The sequence below is a fragment of the Pygocentrus nattereri genome, chromosome 17 (genome assembly GCF_015220715.1).
Source record: "Pygocentrus nattereri isolate fPygNat1 chromosome 17, fPygNat1.pri, whole genome shotgun sequence".
Lineage (NCBI taxonomy): Eukaryota > Metazoa > Chordata > Actinopteri > Characiformes > Serrasalmidae > Pygocentrus > Pygocentrus nattereri.
This window is the reverse complement of record NC_051227.1, coordinates 793206-801710: the sequence shown is the minus strand read 5'-3', so window position 1 is coordinate 801710 and position 8505 is coordinate 793206.

Below are 8505 nucleotides of genomic sequence, written 5' to 3'. Positions count from 1 at the left end.
ATATTTACTGAATATTTAATGAACTGCTGAATTTGCTCTGATAAGAAGTAAACAACTCGCTTAAATCAGCAGTTCTCAGTGTTTAGTTTGAGCTTTATGTCTGTAGTCTTGACTAAATGTCATTTACTAAATGAAGCTGCAGGTCTGGTCAGCTGCCACCATCAGGTGAAAGGAAGAACTGCAACATACTGGCTGGTGGGTCACTTATAATCAGAAGTGGACGAAGTACACTAATCATGTACTTGAGTTAAAGTCGAGACCCCCAAGGTAAAATATTCCTCCAGTAAAAGTAGAAGTTCCTCCCTTTAGACCTCCACTTGAGTAAAAGTACTAAAGTATTTCCCTTCAAATGTACTTAAGTATAAAGTAAAAGTACTAAAAGAGTAATTCTGGCTCTGATGTCCTGTTATCATTTTTATAACCAGACTGGCTTCATGAACTCATTTCAGGTGAAAGTCCTCCAGCGTCTCTCTTGGTAAACCAGTCTTTTAATAGAACGTCATTAATTAGTGACGCTGACGTCTATTAAAATGATCAGAAGCACAAAACACTGAAGGTAAACAGTTTCCATCAGGGAGAACCGAGTGGCTCTGAAATCACTTTTTACACACAAGCAAAGTTTCAGTTTCAGATTTATTTACAACTTAGTTCCAAGTTTAAGTTGAATAAAAACTGGCTTTAAACTCAGGATCACAGATGAGCTCCTTTACTATGTTGATCTGTAGGCGTCTGTTCATAAACATAAACCAGCCCAAACTCATTTACTATAAAATGAAACGGTGTTTGTAGAAATTCAGAAAAAAGCCGCGTCAGTCTCGACTGCATATGTGGACATATTTCTATATTGAGCTCTATTTACACAAAGTTAGGTTAGTTCATCATTTATGTTGAACAGACTCTCCCAAAGTTTTACGCTGCTGCGCTGACGTTGAACCGCGTGCTGCACTGGGTCGGTATGACCAACAGGTCAAAACCAGCTCTAAACAAAGTGACCGCTGGGCCCTGATTGGTGCTCTGGCTTTGCGCTTCTTTCGTTTTGACATGTTATGTTTTTATAAAAACAGAAGCCGAGGGCCAATTAAAATCTGTGAGCTGCTTTTGACTTTGGACACCTCTGATTTAGCGCCTCTTAAAGGTCCCTCACAGAAAGTTATTACATGAAATGGTTATGATCACCCCGCTTTATGTCTGAGACACAGTTTTACCAATAGCTCTGAGGCGAAGTTTTGTCCCAAAATGTTTAGACTGGGCACTATTTTACCATCATCAGCAACATTACATATAAAAACTCAGATGACTTGTAAGTTGGTGGTTTTGAATACAAAATAAAATGGCTATATTTTTGCTGTTTACATCACCTCGCCTGGTCCCTATCACCACCCCGTAAAGGAATCCAAGTCAGTGCATTTCTCTACAATCTTCATATCAAAACCACTTAAATTGACTTTGATTACAATCAGCAACTGGATTATGTCGAATTTTTGATAAGAATCAGTTGCAGCCCCCTTTAAGGCAACAGTAAAGGCAAACTAACAAGGAGCATTTACCAATTTGCATCGTTCTACCTGCGCCCCAAACCCCTCAACAACCCCCCCCCCAATAAATTTTCATTCTTTATTCCAGCATCTTTCAAAAACCATACAGGGAGGGTAAGGAGAGGGGAGGGGAGGAAATGAGAGATCAGAGGAGAAGAAAAGGAGGGAAGAGCACAATGAGGAGTGTTTGAGGAGAGTTTGAAAGGCAAGAAGAAACCATGAGGGGGAGGGCGATCAAGGAGGAGCCTTACCACAACAGAGTGAATAAGAAAGAGTAGACGGCCGAAAAAAAAAAAAAAAGAACATTGAGATAGATGGGGGGGAAAAAACGGAAGGGAGAAGCCACAGGCGCGAGAGAAAGATGGGGAGGAAAAAAAAGAGGCAGCATGAACGGAGAAGTGGAAGAGGAGAGGGAGAGAGTGAGAGAGGGTGTATGTTATGGGGTGAGGTATGAAGGGGCCCTATAACAGTCTGGGGGATAATGCTGTGCAGATGTGTCCTCATCTGACTCTGAAATGAACAGACGGCAAGGGAGGAGGGAAAGTGAGCCCCGTTTACATAGGATACATACAGTAATCCGAAATGTCTGAACTGCATTTCATCACTGTTTACAACTTGCTGACGTTGCCTTGATGAAGTGCATATCACCTATGTTGCGCAAGTGGCCACAAAGAGTCTTTAATAGGCTCGACTAGCCTCAGTGAGCTAATTAGCAGTCTAAGCATATTTTTTAAAATCAAACCATTTTTGGAAAGTGTAAGTGTGACACATGGAAATGGCTTAAAGTCTGGCTTAAGCTTAAAGTAGGGTTAGAAAAAATCAGCACAGAGTAGCATAGCGGGTCATCAGCATGTTGTGCCTCGGACGCTGGCATGCTGGTCGACCAGCGTGATCATGCTGGGTGACCAGCTAAACCACCACCAAACTAGCACTAAACCAGCATAAACCAGAAAAGAATACGTTGTGATCTGTGCTTTTTTTTCCAGCAGGATAAAGAAGAACTTTGTTAGTTACATCAGCAGTTACTACTTTATAGTAGTATATTCTGGGCTAAAGGCCCATTTGCCATTGCATTTACTCATTTTTGTGGACATCAGGAGGGACTTTTTAGTGCGGGGCATGTTTTAAACGGAAGTGGGAAAAATGTCTAGACGTTAGTGTTAACAGAGCATTAGCAACCGCTGCTAGTGACGTTTTAACACTCACTAACCTGGCTGAGGACAACTGTCCAAAGTTATGTTGGTGTGGAAGTGATTCTAGACTGACTACAAACACCAATATTAGTGACACAGTGACCGACTTCGGGAAGAGGCTTGCAGCACTGTCGGAAAAACAGTGGTCCTTGATTACCACTGCCTTGCGGATTTCAGTTTTTCCTCTGCATTAACACATCCATTACAATCAATCTGGTTAATTAATTAATCAGTTTCCCAAGATCATCGTATTGTTAAGTTCTTCTAGGAGCAGGGTTGGAAAACACAGTGTTGACTCATAGTGGCTCTGTGCTTCCTTAAGAATAACCATCATTGGCCATCTCGGTTCCCCGACAGTCCCACAAACCTCTGTCTGAAAATATCCTACACAGCTTTCTGTATGGCGCTGCGTCTAATGGTAGAAATCAGCTTCAGATTTCTTCTTACTCATAGCATGAGGTGCCATAATGTAAGTGCTGCACCATTTAAGACCTGGACCAGGAACATTTAAACAAGAAAAATAAAAAAGACGTGCAGTTTATACCACTTTTTTTCACCATGACTCATCAGACATAAAGCCTGTCTTGGCCAGTTTATTGCAGTAGAATTGTAACTGCTGTAACAGTTTAAGGTGGAACAGGAAAATATAAGAAGTTCTTCAGCTTCGTCTACAGTAGGACAGTTCACCAAAGCACCACAATTCGAAAAGCCAGCTCACCAACATTAGTGCTTGTGCAGACACAAGCTCTCTTAGTCAATATTCACTTCCACAAATCACTTTAGACAGAATTATCCTCTGCCTGGTTAGCAAGTGTTAAAAAGTCATCCAGTGTTTGTTGTTGCTAGCTCTAAACCAACGATTAGACTTTTTCACTTCCCCTTAAAACACATCCTGCACATAAACGTCCCTCACAACGTCCCAGACACAGCGTTACATCGGCAGGAGTGCCTCACGTACCGCGAACGTGCAGTTGCAAATAGGATTGCAATTGCATCTTCATTCATCACAACAGTCAGACTGTTAAAACAACGAAAATCGAATGTCAAAAGCACTTTTTCATATGAACTTTTAACAGCCATTATTCCCAGAAATAGAAATGCAAATACACATTTTGTGATTTGAATTACAGTAAGTCTTTAATACTGCGCACTCACATTGGAAATGCTAATTCAATTGTAAACACACAAATCTGCATTTAAATGTGAATAAAGTCTAGAATAGGCTTCCATAGTATGTCATTGCTATGGAGAGATCTCTCCACCTTTCCTTTCGCAAAGGAAATGACTTCAGATTGTGAGGATTTCTGGGCGAGTTCTCCTGCTGAAGTCTACATTTATGTCGACTTGGTCCATTACTCCCAAACAAACTTCATCTGAGCTAATACATTAATAGAACAGCCTTGAGATGGCACTGGGGATTCCCCCAAGGGGAAATGATAAGAGCTAGTTGATGAATTTATATTTGAAACTGTACTGGAATGTGGAGCTGGGCTGTGATACAAGAGCTGAAAGTCTCTAAACTTAAGGCAAGCCCTCATTCTGACCTTAAAATAATTCTCTGTGCTATTCTGTTGTACTAGCAGAGACCTTACCATGCGTAAGAGCCAAAAATGACTTAGCAATATTTCGCCTTAGGGGGTCTTACAGGCAGAGCTCTACTGAAAAGATAGCTGTGGTATAGAAAATTCATTTTGTAAGATAACACTGCACTGAGCTGAATAAAGGCACTTCATACTGAACCCATTAGCCCCTTCCAAGTACGCCCACTGGGCATTTTCACATGCCATTCTCAACAACAACAAACAATACGAATGTGGGGTCGATAGCAAAAAATTTCCCTTAGTTAAAGATAACTTAAGGTAAGCCCTGTGATTAGACTTTGCCTTGTACATCTCAACAAAGACAAATACCTGATCTAGCGATCTGATACATCAAAGGTTAAGAGAAGGCTTCACGGCTCCCAATGAACCTCCGGTGAACTTAAAGACCACTTCACTGTACCTGTTCTATACAGTCACGTCCATGTGTGTTTGAAAAGTAACACAATCCACTATTTTAAACATGTCACATGGTCAAAGTGTTTAGCAAGACAAGGGTTTTGTAGAAAGATGAGCAAAGCGTTTAGCGTACAAAACCATTTATCAAACTCCTACAATAATAAAATGCCTCTTTAATGCCTATATTGTGCACTACACTCACCGGCACCATGTATGCATATTTATGTAATATGTCCTGTTCAGTTGCTTGTTAACACAAATAGCTAATCAGCCGATCACACGGCCGCAGCTCACTGCATTTAGGCGTGTAGAGGTGGTCAAGACGACTTGCTGAAGTGCAGGCCGAGCATCAGAACGGGGAAGAAAGGGGATTTAAGGGGCTTTGAACGTGGCGTGGTTGTTGGAGCCAGACGGGCTGGTCTGAGTATTTCAGAAACTGCTGATCTGCTGGGATTTTCACGCACAACCATCTCTAGGGTTTACAGAGAACGGTCCGAAAAAGAGGAAATGTCCAGTGAGCGGTCAGTTGTGTGGACGAAAATGCCTTGTTGGTGTGAGAGGTCAGAGGAGAATGGGCAGACTGGTTCCAGATGATAGAAAGGCAGCAGGAACTCAAATGACCAACCAGAATCTCTGAGGAACATTTCCAACACCTTGTTGAAAGTCTGCCATGAAGAATTAAAGCAGTTCTGAAGACAAAAGGGGGTCCAACCTTTTACTAGCAGGGTGTACCTAATAAAGTGACCGGTGAGTGTATATAGGCCACTATGAGCATGCTGACATATTTGTTGTGTCCAGATCGCATCTAGGAAAACTCTGTCCATTTTCCATTCACACTTTTCACCAAAATGTGTCCCCAGCATGGCCAGATGAGATCCTGATGTTCCTTTTCCATTTAAAAGAAAGAAAGCGCATCAACACAAACATAACTTCTGTTTTATTTTGGTTTAATTCGTTCACGTTATGACACATAAGAAGTAATCACAACTGGCTTGGACACTTTAATGAACCAAAGAGTGCAAGACGGCCCTGTGATCTGGAATAAATCCAGCAAGAATAAGTCTATGAAAGTCCATGCATAGTTTGTCATTGATCAGTGAAGTCCATTGTCAAAATAGTTGTCAGATAATTTATTCTGGATTACTAATATAATCGTAAATGACAGCCCTAATTCCCAACACAGGATCAGTACCCTAACCCCTGCCCAATGGTCGTTCCTTTTGCTGCCAAATTTAGCTGCAGCCAGCGGAAGGGAACAGTGGCTGCTCTTTTCCAGGAGCTTTGGAGTGCCCGTCGCCGCACAAACAGTCCAAAAATACCAGTGCGGTCATGCGGTGCCCATCAGCAGCAGGGTTAACATCGAGGCTAATTCACTTTGAGCGGGTGTGACTCGGATTAGCTAGAGGATACAGCACAGAATGCGCACATTGAGCCGGGCCCGTAAACACGGGATTAGCGTGGAGTTTGGAGCCGAGGTGCTGTTTACTGTGCTCTGCAGAGGACTGTGTTGTGATTGAATGTGGTGTTCAAATGTTTTTGTTAAAAAGGTCATTTTATAGCGCAATTCAGAATAGTGGCCTTGTCTGAGCTGCGGGACATGACATCAAGGACTGAATCCAACGCTAATGCTCATGGCCTAGTGCGTAGTAGGATGGAAGCATGCAGCGTTTAGTCCAGGTGACTATAAACAGGGATACAAGCTGTGTGGTGGTGGTTGTAGCCTGTCCCAAGTCCAAAAGTCTCATCTCGGTCTCAACCTCATCGGGAGCTGAGTTGTCTTCTTACAGTGGAAGGATGAACAGAAACACCTGTGAGTTTGTTCAGATCTGAAGCAGCTTGATATTCACCTCCATCTCAAAGATGAAAGCTTTATGTCCTGGTCATCTGATGGGGACAGTTTTGGTGGTCTGCCGGATCTTGTATGGTTATTCGGAGACCCATTTCCTCTGTAGCTTTACGTTTTTTTGCAACTCAAGTTTTGGAGACTCTTGTTTTTTCACCTATTTTCTGCCCTTCCCTTCTAATCTTTGTCTTTTATCCATTTTAGATGCGCATTAGAAAGAACTTTCCAAGGCAGCTAAGGTGTGCTTGGATAGCAGACACTAAAAGAGTTATGCAGAAACCTGTTTCACTGACACACACACACACACACACACACACACACACGTAAAAAAATGACCACATCCAACATCCTGTCTTGTCCTGCCTCGCCTGTTTGTCTGTTTGTTTTTCCCTCCTGTTTACCTTCCTTTGTGTCTCTGGCCTTGTGCCTCTGTTTTCTTGTTTCTCTGCCCCTTTGCCATGCCCCTCACCTGTGTTTGATCTGTCCTAGTCCTTTCTTGTCCATCTCAGACAGTATTAATACCCTTTGTGTGTTTACCCTGTTCTTTGCTTGAGGTTACTTGTTCTAATGTTTTCCCAGATTCTGATTGTGTGGCTTCATTTGTAGTGTTTTATACTCTGCTGTGTTTCACTTCACTTCACGTAGTAGTTCTTTTAGGTTTGGTAGGTTCCTGGTTTTCCTTACAGCCCTCATTATTAAAAAAAAAACTCTTATTTTGCACTCGCATCCTGCTCCGCTGTCTCCTTCGTCTCCCACCACATTACACCATAATATATATGAACATTAATCTAGTGAATGGTTATGACTCTCCCCCAGAAGAAGTCCTGTGGATTCATGTGCGTGTGCATGTGTGTGTGTTACTGTTGCACAGCTGCACACTAGACTATTTTATTGCGGTGACCTAATGACATTAGAGTGCTTCAAAGGCACTGTTGTGTCTACAGATTCCTGTGTGTAAGTGTGTATTACAGACCCTCAGCCAGGGTCGGCCCTTGGTGGTGTCATTTTAGGACAATAGGTGCAATAAATACATGCACTAAATCAAGAAGTGTGCGTACACATGCACACTAATATAAATGCTTGTGAATTCCTCAGCAAATCAGTCACATCCCAGATTCAAAGTTTAGACTAGACCGTGCCAACTAAGGATATCCCATGAAAAGAAAGTAGGGGAGGCAGGTGAGCGTAAGGGAGTGAGGTATACTGATGTCATTCATTGTCAGTCTCTCTCACCCTGTTCATTCACTTTCTGACCCATCTTCTAACAGAAGATCTAATCAATGAGGCGGTATTTTCCATGGCTTTTCTTTAAAGCACTCAGTAGCAGCTACTCTCATATAAGATATTATGAAATGAGCAAAGTTTGAGAGGAGGACGATGCCTGAAGCTCCTCCTTCTTCTAACCTAATGTCCTATCTACCCTACCTTCTCTTTCCTGTGATGATGTTGTTTTACCCTACCATCACCATCCCCTCTCCTCAGTCCTGCCACTTTTCAGTGTCAAAGGCCAGGTAGTCCCAGAAGCCAGAACTTTAGTCAGAAGCTCTCAGAGTTATCACGTTACAACCAAGGCATGATCTGAATGTGCAAAAACAGGTGCTGGATTAGAAGTTCTGTTTTTTTAAATATTGCCATTCAAACTTTCAATATTAGTTTTACAATATTAAAATACAATTTCATCCACTTTCAGTTCTTCACTGACTCACACTGCTCTTGCTAATTTAACTCAGGTGTGCAGAGCCAAGCTCATTAGCATATCACTGCCGTCAGAACAAAACCTCGTATCTCCAAAAGTATCACTTTACTGGAGAGGGAAAAAACGTTCCTTTTAATGAGAGTCAGTGGACCCAGACATTTTTCCAAGTCGTTTCATTTGGTCCATTCTTCATGAAATTTACACACAGTGTAAAGGACAACAGGCATTTTCACATTATGTC